This window comes from Dendrobates tinctorius, unplaced genomic scaffold (genome assembly GCF_039654945.1).
Source record: "Dendrobates tinctorius isolate UK_male_01 unplaced genomic scaffold, ASM3965494v1 ptg000265l, whole genome shotgun sequence".
In the NCBI taxonomy this organism is placed as follows: Eukaryota; Metazoa; Chordata; class Amphibia; order Anura; family Dendrobatidae; genus Dendrobates; species Dendrobates tinctorius.
In genome coordinates, this window is record NW_027361932.1 from 8,883,924 (window position 1) to 8,895,184 (window position 11,261).

The 11,261-nt window shown below is 44.3% G+C and overlaps 1 protein-coding gene across 2 annotated transcripts in view; it reads right to left on the bottom strand.

Moving 5' to 3' along the window:
* The window catches only part of LOC141069485 (catechol O-methyltransferase-like), a 102,004-nt gene that overhangs the window by 58,523 nt on the left and 32,220 nt on the right, over window positions 1–11,261 (bottom strand). The gene's annotated exons all lie outside the window — the stretch shown is intronic.

Below are 11,261 nucleotides of genomic sequence, written 5' to 3' on the forward strand. Positions count from 1 at the left end.
TCCTGTTTCCCTTGGGAAAATAAAAATTGGGGGTAAAAAGATCATTTTTGTGGAAAAAATATGATTTTTTTAATTTTACGGATGTACGTCATAAACTTATGTGAAGCCCATGGGGGTTCAAAGTTCTCACCAGGCATCTAGATAAGTTCCTTGGGGGGGTCTAGTTTCCAAAATGGGGTCAATTGTGGGGGGTTTCAACTGTTTGGGCACATCAGGGGCTCTCCAAACGTGACATGGCGTCCGATCTCAATTCCAGCCAATTGCGTAGAAAAAGTCAAATGGCACTACTTCCCTTCCGAGCTCTGTCTTGCGCCAAAACAGTGGTTTTCCCCCACATATCAGGTATTAGCGTACTCAGGACAAATTACACAATAACTTTTTCAGTCCAATTTCTCCTGTTACCCTTGGTAAAATAAAAAAAATTGGACCTGAAGTAATTTTTTTGTGAAAAAAAAGTTAAATGTTTATTTTTTGTTAAACATTTAAAAAATCCCTGTGAAGCATCTGATGGGTTAATAAACTTCTTGAATGTGATTTTGAGCACCTTGAGGGGTGCAGTTTTTAGAATGGTGTCACTTTTGGGTATTTTCTATCATATAGACCCCTCAAAGTGACTTCAAATGTCATGAAGTCCCTGAAAAAAAATGGTGTTGTAAAATGAGAGATCGCTGGTCAACTTTTAACCCTTATAACTTCCTAACAAAAAAAAAATTTTGGTTCCAAAATTGTGCTTATGTAAAGTAAACATGTGGGAAGTGTTACTTATTAAGTTTTTTGTGTGCCATATCTCTGTGATTTAAGGGCATAAAAATTCAAAGTTGGAATATTGCGAAATTTTCACCAAATTTCCATTTTTTTCACAAATAAGTGCAAGTTATATCAATTAAATTTTACCACTAATATGAAGTACAATATGTCATGAGAAAAACAATGTCAGAATCACCAGGATCCGTTGAAGCGTTCCAGGGACAGTGGTCAGAATTGTAAAAATTGACCCGAGACTTAACGTGCAAACCACCCTTGGGAGAAAAGGGGTTAAGAGTGCTGTGGATTCGTGGGAATCCAAAATATTAAAGGCAGGTCACATCTCTATTAAAACAGATAGGTGTAATTAACCTAATATTGCAGGCAGTGAATAGGTTAATCGTGAGTAAAAGACAAGTGCCTACCGGTAAATGTGAACTGGTACTCGTGGAGGTACTCATGAATAAACCCCAATGGTCAGAAGTTCTAGCGTGGTATATATAAAATCAATAAGCTCCCACTAAATTTCATTTGAACTTAAAACACAATGGTGAGCAGTGGAACTTACCGAGGTTTTCAATGTTTCAGCATGCCTGGTGATAAAATGCGGTGTCCACCGCTCATCTATACACCTGTGGGGCATACAGAGGCACTTAAAAAGCCAGGGGAAGGGACTAATAGACCGGCGTGCAGCCAATCGTCAGTGTGCAGGAGAGGGGGAATGATCAGGGCGCGCTATTTTTTGCGTGCCAAGCCTCTATTTCCTGCTTGCCAGTGACCGTGTGGGAGGAAGCGAGGTCAGCAGGAAGTGAGCTCTGTGATTGTTTGCGTTCCAGCGGCCATGTTTTTTGCGTTCCACTGTGAAATCCAGTTAAAGTGGCCAATGGGAGCTTTATGGAGCATCCCATTAATACTTATGAGAAATGAAACGGTGAAAGTGAGGTACTGTGAGGAACTGGAGACAGTTGGAGGCAGATGGGATCAATAGAGCCGGCTCTAAAAAGAAAGGATAGGAATATTAGTGACAATCAATACATATAATACAGCATTATGATGTTACTGGTGTATAGTACTAAAAGGGGGAACAAATAGTAAAGTTATACTTGTCAGGCAATGGATGTCCATATCATATATAATATAGAAGAGAAATAGTTTAAATAAATGACCCCAAGTCATAGTCTCTATTGGTATACTCCATCCGAGGGGTCTCGAGTTTGTGGATCCAGAAGGCTTCCTGCTGATTTAACTGTTTAATGCGGTCACCCCCTCGTCTGGGGCGTAAAATCTGCTCTATTACTTGGTATCGCAACTGGGAGATTTTATGGTTGTGGGTGATAAAATGGTGTGGAATTTGTAAAAGTAAATTCTTGCAATGGATTGTAAATTTATGTTTAGATATTCAATCTTTAATTGCCTGTGTGGTTTCACCAAGGTAGGCCAAACCACAAGGGCACTAAATTAAATAAATCACGTATGACGTGTCACAGGTGAAATATTTCTGAATTTTAAACTTCTTTCCTGAAAGGGGATGATGGATGTATTCTCCTTTTAAAATGTTGCCACATTGGTTGCAGCACAAACATGGGAATGTGCCACATTTTGGGCTATGGAAAGTGAGCTGACTGGATCCCGTGGTGGTCTTGCCCAGGTCCGCATGGACCAATTTGCCCCTGATATTTGGTGCCGGTTTGAAGCATCGGAGAAAGGGTTCTTGAAACTCGGTAATATCTGGATGAGCTTCCCGTAGAAGATGCCAATGATGGCGTATGCTTCTATGTATACGGTATGCGAAGGGGTGGTATAAATGGACAAAAGGAATCCTGTTACTGGCATTGCTCTGTGGATTGGGATGAGTTACATGTGCTTCAGTCAAGATGGATTGTGGATAGCCCGTTTTGGAATTTGGTATGTAACTCCTCTATCCGCTGCATGCGAAGGGTGCTGTCAGTTACAATCTGGTTGATTCTCTGTACCTGGGATTTGGGAATAGATTTTTTTTTATGGATTCAGGATGAAAACTTTGATAATGTAGTAAACTGTTCCTATCCGTACTTTTCAGTGATTCAGCTGAATATTGTTTGAAATTTGAGAAAATACTTAACAAATGTTCCTTTGATCTAATTACTTTAACTATACAACACCTCCATAAGGCAATTGAAGCCAGCTCTGAAATAATCAAGAGCATCAAGACCCAGTTATCCTCAGCCAGCACTGTGGAGGAACTTAGTTCTCTTAAAGCGCAAATTCAAGCAAACATAGATCAACCCAAATGAGAACAAAAAAAGACACAAGTTTGCATGGGACGTGGAAGATTATCAACTAGACTGGGTCTATAAATGACGAGACAGGCCCTCTCCCAATCGCCCTCCTCAAAAATCTATTTTCCGTTCTTTAACGGAGTTGTCTACCTCAGGTTCGGAAGCAGAGAGGCGAGAACCAGTATCCACTGGCCGTTTTTTAGGACAACTGTTATGAATGGATCACCGAGGTGGATAGCAGGCCCAGACTAAGCCACAGAAAACCAGAGAGGTTGGTAACTAAGCGGATTGCAGACCCCTAATCCCGTCCACACTACTAGCAGTAGCCGTGGAGCGTACCTACGATGATCCTAGATGCCTCGGCACTGCCGGAGAGCTAACCAAGCCTAAAGCAAGAAAGGGGAAATCTAAACTGCCCCGGAGCAGACCCCAAAGGAATAGATAGCCCCCAAACAGATTGTCGGTGAGACAAGATGAAAACACAAACGCAGGCAGAAAATAGACTGAGCAAATGATAGGGCCCACACTGACTAGAAAGGACAGGAAAGGAAAGACACTGTCTGCAATCACGCAAAAAACCCTGCAAAAGTCCAGCACGTCTGATGCACAAAAAACACTGAAGTCGCACGACTTTGCCCCCACTATATCAGGACTCTGGTATTTTCTGAAAGCAAAGCAAAAAGAGACCAATATAACAGGGGACAAAACAAACTGGCACAAGCAGTAACATATGGGCGGTGATTCAGCACAGCCCCAGCCGGAGCTGGCTGACCTGCATAAAGCAGAGATAGACAAAACCAGATCAAATGCAAACAGAATAGCAAATGAACCACTTAGCTGAACATGCAGGGACACAGCAGGAGACATCAGACCTCTGGAGGCACAGGAAGAAAATCACCAGCAGGGATAGAGGGAGTCGGCTGTCTTAAATCCCAATCTGAAACCCCAGATCTCCAATCGTCTTCCTCATTATCAGGTGGCAAGCCTCTGTCAATCAGATCAGCTCCACTACCTCCAGTTACCACCAGAGGGAGCCCAGAAAAAGAACTCGCAACCCCTCTGTCAATCTGACCAGCTCCACTACCTTCAGTAATCACCAGAGGGAAGCCAGAGAGAGAATTCACAACAGACAATGCAAAAAACAACAAAAAGGAAAGGACTAGACGAGGCCATGGATGTAGGAAGAACCAATGACCAACCCCGCACAACACGCTCTCAGGTACCTGGCCGTTAGCTATTAACATTTCTTCAAAAGCTTTAGGGATATCTGAGTACAATGTGTTACAAAGGGGTCTTTCATTTTGTCCAGCTTACAATATGAATACCTTTAGTATGGAGATGGATCTCCAACGGTTCTTTCGACGTCAAAGGCTTATGATATATTTCTCACCATCTCCCTCAACAAATAATAATAATAAATTTTATTTTTATAGCGCCGACATATTCCGCAGCACTTTACATTTCAGAAGGGATTTGTACAGACAATAGACATTACAGCATAACAATAATCACATAGATTATAACAAATACCAAGAGGAATGAGGGCCCTGCTCGCACGCTTACAGTCTATGAGGAAAGAGGTAGACATGAAAGGTGGGTGGTAACAGTTGCCCTGATTGTATGGACCAGCCATAATGTTAAGTGTGTAACAGTACAGACACAGAGGGCTAATGGATGCATAAAGCATGTGGGAACATGATGCGGGGAACCTGGTTATGGTAAATCTTTTGGCTGTGCCACACAGGGATAGATTAGGTTAATGTGTTGAGGCAATAGGCCAGTCTGAATAAATGTGTTTTCAGGGCACGCTTAAAATTGTGGGGATTGGGGACTAATCGTTTTGACCTGGGAAGTGCATTCCAAAGAATTGGCGCAGCACATGTAAAGTCTTGGAGACGAGAGTGGGAGGTTCTGATTATTGAGGATGCTAACCTCAAGTCATCAGCAGAACGGAGGGCGCGGGTAGGGTGGGATACTGAAACAAGGGAGGAGATGTAGGGTGGTGCTGAGACATGGAGGGCTTTGTGGGTGAGGGTAATAAGTTTATAGTGAATTCTGGAGTGGATGGGTAGCCAGTGTAATGACTGGCACAAGGTAGAGGCATCGGTGTAACGATTGGTGAGGAATATGATCCTGGCTGCAGCATTCAAGACAGATTGGAGAGGGGAGAGTTTGGTAAGAGGGAGACCGATTAGAAGAGAGTTACAATAGTCGAGATGAGAATGAATAAGAGAAACAGTAAGTTTTTGCAGAGTCAAAAGTAAGAAAAGATCGAATTCTAGAAATGTTTTTGAGGTGCAGATGACAAGAGCGAGCCAGTGATCGAATGTGGGGGGGCAAAGGAAAGCTAGGAGTCAAGTATGATGCCAAGACAGCGGGCATGTTGCTGGGGACTAATAGTGGAACCACACACAGAAATGGCAATGTCAGGTATAGGTACATTAGTAGGGGGAGGAAACACAAGGAGTTCAGTCTTTGACAGGTTCAGTTTCAGATATAGTGAGGACATGATGTTAGACACAGCGTTTAGACAATCGCCGGTGTTTTCTAGAAAGGCTGGCGTGATGTCAGGAGAAGAAGCGTATAATTGGGTGTCATCAGCATAGAGATGGTACTGGAAACAAAATCTACTGATTGTTTGACTAATAGGGGCAGTGTACAAGGAGAAGAGGAGGGGGCCTAGAACCGATCCTTGAGGAACCCCAACAGTAAGGGGAAGGTGAGAGGAGGAGGAACCGGCAAAAGATACAGTAAAGGAGCGGTCAGAGAGATAGGGAGAGAACGGTGTCCTTGAGGCCAATGGAACAGAGCATAGTGAGAAGGAGCTGATGATCCACAGTGTCGAATGCTGCAGAGAGATCCAAGAGAATTAGCATGGAGTAATGACCATTTGATTTAGCTGTTAGTAGAGCGTTAGAGACTTTAGTGAGGGCAGTTTCAGTAGAGTGTAAAGAGCGAAAACTGGATTGGAGAGGGTCGAGAAGAGAGTTATCAAAGAAATAGCAGATAAGATGGGAGTGGACCAGGCGTTCCAGGAGTTTAGAGATGAAGGGAAGATTAGTGACAGGTTTACAGTTAGCGGCACAGTTTTGGTCGAGGGATGGTTTTTTAAGTAGTTGATGTATGATGGCATGCTTAAATGAGGAGGGAAATATACCAGAAGAGAGAGAGAGATGTTAAATATTTTAGTTAGATGAGGAGTGACAGCAGGGGAAAGGGACTGGAGGAGATGTGACGGAAATGGGTAACTGGTGCAAGTGGTTGAGCGAGAAGATGCAAGGAGCCTGCTTACTTCTTCTTCTGTGACTGGTTCAAAATCAGAGAGTGAGCTAGATGCAGTGGGGGAAAGAGGATGGTGCATGGTGTGAGGTGATTGGGAGATAATTTCCTGTCAAATCTGGTCAATTTTTCTTTGAAGTAATTGAAGTAATTGGCCAGATCGTCAGCTTGGAGCTCCGTGGTTGGGGCCTGTACTCTTGGGTTGAGTAGAGAATGAAAAGTGTCAAAGACGTTTCGGATAATTGGACAGTGAGATGATGAGGGTGTTGAAATAGGTTTGTTTGGAGAGGTGAAGGGCAGTGTTGTATGTTCTAAGCATAAACTTATAATGGATGAAATCTTCGTGTAGATTGGATTTTCTCCACAGACGTTCGGCGCACCTGGAGCACCGCTGCAGGAAACGTGTTTGCAGGGTGTGCCAGGGTTGTCGCCGTCTGTGTTGTGGTGTTCTATTTATAGGAGATGCAAATTCATCCAGGGCACTTTAAAGTGTTTCATTGTAATGCTTCAGTGCAGAATCAGGACATGAGAGGGAGGAGATAGGGGCCAATGAAGACTGCAAGTTCTTCATAAGTTTCTGGGTGTTAATGGCCTGTATGTTTCTATAAGTATGGACAGTGGGGGTGACCTGAGCGGGATGGCAGTTCTTTATAGAGAAAGAAAGAAGGTTGTGGTCAGAGAGTGGAGTTTGCGAAATCATCCACTGCACAAAGCCGAGAGAAGACCAAGTCAAGGGAGTTTCCGTCTTCATGCGTTGGAGAATTAGTAAGCTGCGAAAGGCCAAACGAGGAGGTTAGAGATAAAAGGTGAGTAGCAGATGGGGAGAGGGGAAGAGCAATGGGGATGTTGAAATCTCCCATGATGAGGGTAGGGAGAGAAAATGTGGAAGCCAAGTTGCAAAATGATCCAGGAACTGATGGGAGGGGCCAGGAGGACGACACACCACCGCCACTCGCATGGAGAAGGGAGTGTAGAGTCTGACGGCATGGACCTCAAAACAAGGGAAGACTAGTGAGGGTAGTTGAGGGATAACCTGAAAGGTACATTTTGGTGATAGGAGCAGACCAATGCTTCCACCTGCTCTATTGTCTGATCTTGGGGTATGAGAGAAGTGTAGTCCCCCCGTATGAAAGAGCAGCAGCAGCGGTAGTGTCTGACTGCTGGATCCAGGTTTCAGTAAGAGCCAGGAGGTTAAGAGAAATGGAAAAATGCTTCCACGTCTGAAGTAGAAAATAAAAAGCTACTTTCTGCAGCCAACCTAGGGCTTAAAACCAAGAGTCGTTTAAAGGGTACTACACACATAGCAAGACCGCTAGCAAGATCGCTGAAACGTCACAGGTTTTATGATGCAACAGCAACCGCGCCAGAGATCTCGCTACGTGTGACACATAGTGGCTACGGGCCCCCCGCTGCAATATCGCTGATCGTGCTCGAATGTCCTAGGCCATTTTTTGATCATTGGTGTCCCGCTGGCCAGCATGCATCGCTGTGTTCGATGCCATAACAACGACGAGCGACCTCGTTGGCGACTCAGAACTTAGGGACACAGGCGTGATTTTGCTTTAGCTTTTCAATGCCCCCTCAGCTCCGATTGATGGTCTAAAATTAAGATCTTTTAGTCCAGTCAAAATACAAAAAACAAATCTTTTACCCTGAACAAATTCCAAGAAAGCGTTTTATTGCTTTTTTTGTAGTATTACATGTAGGGAAAAACATACTAAAAGTTTACCAAGATAGGGTTACCACAAAGGGTCCAAATGTGATGTCAAAGAATATGGCCGCCAAAGCTGTAAATTGTTAAATGCGACTCGCCTTTCAGTGTCTATCATATTTCTTTTACAACTACTACTATTATAAGCTGAAGACTTTGCCTCATTTTTCAAGCAGAAAATTGATAACATCAGGGACAGTTTTGGTCAACAACCCCCAGAGCCCTTCCTCCCGACTTCCCAGCCCTCCACCTTCAAAACCAACTTCTCCACCATTACAGAAGATCGACTCTCCACTCTACTCTCAAGATCACATCTCACCACCTGTGCACTCGACCCGATCCCATCCCACTTCATCCCAAACCTCACCACAGTCTTCATCCCAACCCTAACCCATCTCTTCAACCTGTCACTAACAACTGGTGTTTTCCCCTCAAGCTTTAAACATGCCTCCATCACACCTATCCTCAAAAAGCCCTCTCTTGACCCATCCTCTGTATCTAGCTATCGCCCTATATCACTTCTCCCATACGCCTCCAAGCTACTGGAACACCACGTCTACCTTGAACTGTCCTCCCATCTCTCTTCTCGCTCCCTCTTCGACCGCTTACAATCTGGCTTCCGGTCACACCACTCCACTGAAACTGCCCTTACTAAGGTCACCAATGACCTCTTAACTGCCAAGAGCAAGCGACACTACTCTGTCCTCCTCCTCCTGGACCTGTCGGCTGCCTTTGACACAGTGGACCATTCCCTATTATTACAGACCCTCTCATCCCTCGGCATCACAGACTTGGCCCTCTCCTGGATCTCATCATACCTAACAGACCGGACATTCAGCGTCTCCCACTCACACACCACCTCCTCACCTCGCCCCCTATCTGTCGGAGTCCCACAAGGTTCAGTCCTTGGGCCCCTGCTGTTCTCTATTTACACCTTTGGCCTGGGACAGCTCATAGAATCTCATGGCTTTCAGTATCATCTTTATGCTGATGACACACAGATCTACATCTCTGGACCAGATATCACCTCCCTACTAACCAGAATCCCTCAATGTCTGTCCACTATTTCATCCTTCTTATCCACTAGATATCTGAAACTCAACATGGACAAAACAGAATTCATCATCTTTCCCCCATCTCACGTGACCCCCCCCTACGAACCTATCAATTACAGTAAATGACTGCCCACTCTCCCCAGTCCCACAAGCTCGCTGCCTCGGAGTAATCCTTGACGCTGATCTCTCCTTCAAACCACATATCCAAACCCTTTCCACTTCCTGCCGACTTCAACTCAAAAATATTTCACGCATCCGTTCATTCCTCACCCAAGAATCTGCAAAAACCCTAGTCCATGCCCTCATCATCTCTCGCCTTGACTACTGCAACCTCATGCTCTGTGGCCTCCCCTCAAACACTCTCGCACCCCTCCAATCTATTCTAAACTCTGCTGCCCGACTAATCCACCTGTCCCCCCGCTATTCCCCAGCTTCTCCCCTCTGTCAATCCCTTCACTGGCTCCCAATTGCCCAGAGACTCCATTACAAAACCCTAACCATGACATACAAAGCAATCCACAACCTGTCTCCTCCATACATCTGTGACCTCGTCTCCCGGTACTTTCCTGCACGCAACCTCCGATCCTCACAAGATCTCCTTCTTTACTCCCCTCTTATCTCCTCTTCCCACAATCGCATACAAGATTTCTCTCGCGCATCACCCCTACTCTGGAACTCTCTACCACAACATATCAGACTCTCACCTACCATCGAAACCTTCAAAAAGAGCCTGAAGACCCACCTCTTCCGACAAGCCTATAACCTGCAGTAACCACCGATCGACCAAACCGCTGCACGACCAGCTCTACCCTCGCCTACTGTATTATCACCCATCCCTTGAAGATTGTGAGCCCTCGCGGGCAGGGTCCTCTCTCCTCCTGTACCAGTTATGACTTGTATTGTTTAAGATTATTGTACTTGTTTTTATGTATACCCCTCCTCACATGTAAAGCGCCATGGAATAAATGGCGCTATAACAATAAATAATAATAATAATTATAATAGTTATTATTTAACGATTTATTTATCTTCTTTTACAGAGCTGAGAATGATGGAATGTCAAGAAACTTGCCCCTTATGCAGCCATGAAGTAGAAGATGGCGGAGAAAGAGTGGTGATTGGTGCGAAAGGAGCTGAAGGGATCAATAAAGCCAGTATTGAGAGGGGCGTTAGCACTGTGGTAGCTGCTGGAGCAGTGGTGCACAAGAGATGTCGTATGAACTACATAAATAAGAAGCAAATAGACTTGCATAAGAAAGCTACAGTTGTGGCCAAAAGTATTGACGCCCCTGCAATTCTGTCAGATAATACTCAGTTTCTTCCTGAAAATGACTGCAAACACAAATTCTTTGGATTATTATCTTCATTTAATTTGTCTTAAATGAAAAAGCACAAAAAGAATTGTCCTAAAGTCAAATTGGATATAATTCCACACCAAACATAAAAAAGAGGGTGGACAAAAGAATTGGCACTGTTCAAAAAATCATGTGATGCTTCTCTAATTTGTGTAATTAACAGCACCTGTAACTTACCTGTGGCATCTAACAGGTGTTTGCAATAACTAAATCACACTTGCAGCCAGCTGACATGGATTAAAGTTGACTCAACCTCTGTCCTGTGTCCTTGTGTGTACCACATTGAGCATGGAGAAAAGAAAGAAGACCAAAGAACTGTCTGAGGACTTGAGAAACCAAATTATGAGGAAGCATGAGCAATCTCAAGGCTACAAATCCATCTCCAAAGACCTGAATGTTCCTGTGTCTACCGTGCGCAGTGTCATCAAGAAGTTTAAAGCCCATGGCACTGTGGCTAACCTGACAATTGACAAGAGATTTCAATGCAAGATTGTGCGGATGTTGGCTAAAGAACCTCGACTAACATCCAAACAAGTTCAAGCTGCCCTGCATACCGAGGGTACAACAGTGTCAACCCGTACTATCCGTCGGCGTCTGAATGAAAAGGGACTGTATGGTAGGAGACCCAGGAAGACCCCACTTCTTACCCCAAGACATAAAAAAGTCAGGCTGGAATTTGCCAAAACTTACCTGAAAAAGCCTAAAACGTTTTGGAAGAATGTTCTCTGGTCAGATGAGACAAAAGTAGAGCTTTTTGGGCAAAGGCATCAACATAGAGTTTGCAGGAGAAAAAAAGAGGCATTCAAAGAAAAAAACACGGTCCCTACAGTTAAACATGGCGGAGGTTCCCTGATGTTTT